Genomic DNA, 1,341 nt, shown 5'->3' with positions numbered 1-1,341 from the left:
GGGGTTGAGGAGATCTTCAAGTCTGTAAGATGCTGACTCAGTCGTATAGAATGCGGAACTTAAGCGGGGGGTTCTCTTTGTTATTTTGTTTGGTTTTGTCTCTACCGAGGGTTCTCAAACAAAACGAGACTGTTCATGTGACTGGAAAATAAAACATCGAAGTGAATAATTCATTTTTCACTTACCACTCGATCTATTCCTCTGCTCAGTAGTCTCCCTGTGCAGTGACACCAAAGATCGTACATAACAAGATAGTTCACTCCTCTCTTTCTGCCAATTAAAAAAGTATCCTCAAATTCGGATGCGAAAAGCACGGACTTTGCGATTAGAGTTACCCTAGTTATGTGGAAATCAATAATATGAAACTAACAAACTTTGCTATTCCTATTCTTCTTCTGGGGAAACGAAAGAGCTTCAAAACAAGGACTGCTGCGCCATTTGAACCAATACGTGGACTTCTGCGGACACTTTTTTGTCTGAGTGAACTATCTTGTTATACGATCTTTGGTTACTCACGTTTGAAATCGATGCCTCCATAATATAGGACAAAAATTAGTCGTTTAGGTGTAATGATTTTCGGGAATATCCTTTAGGCACTGATGAATTGGGGAACTGAGAAATTCATGTTCTCGTGAAAAACAAAATGGCGCCCTGCATGTTGTTTTGTGTGTCGTAGACACCGATAACAATTCCCACGGACCTAGATGAGGCGAGTATTGGAGATGATCCACTACTTTGAAGACTTTGTTTTTTCAATTTCCGAAAAGGCTTTGGTCCTGGCCGATTTGTGGACTGGGGTATATTTGTCGTGAACCCCTCGATTGCTTTCTCGAAGGTGGGTTTCCCAGTGATGCTGGCAGTAAATGTTGTGAGTAGATCGCTTAAATAAGATCTACTTATTCCTCGAGTATAAAAGTCATTAGATAAGTGTTCTTGCTCCTGGAAGGAGTTTTGGAGAAGCACACTTTTCGCACCGAAGAAAAATGAAATTTTGTACATAACCTTCTTCTAGCAGACGTCTTTTGTCTCGGAATTTTCGTGGTTTCTGATCATTTTTGGACGCCATTTATAAGAAACTTCTTGAATTCCGGCTTGATTCAAAGAAAAACACCCATGTTTCACCCCCAGTGCCGACTTAGCTCAGACATTGAGGACCTGTAATTCCCGTAAGGATGGACAAGTTCGGTTGTGTTTTCTTAATCAACCCTATCCGTACGCCCTGGGGTCATTTGTACCCCCGGGGTTGTATTCTTCACATTTTAGAATACTTCTAGTCCGGAGATCTCTTTGAAATCGTTTTGACAGACTGCTATGCAAAGCGTACGGATCTCTCTTTCTCTC

This window comes from Aplysia californica, unplaced genomic scaffold (genome assembly GCF_000002075.1).
Source record: "Aplysia californica isolate F4 #8 unplaced genomic scaffold, AplCal3.0 scaffold01114, whole genome shotgun sequence".
Taxonomy (NCBI): Eukaryota; Metazoa; Mollusca; class Gastropoda; order Aplysiida; family Aplysiidae; genus Aplysia; species Aplysia californica.
Note: the sequence above shows the minus strand (reverse complement) of the source record.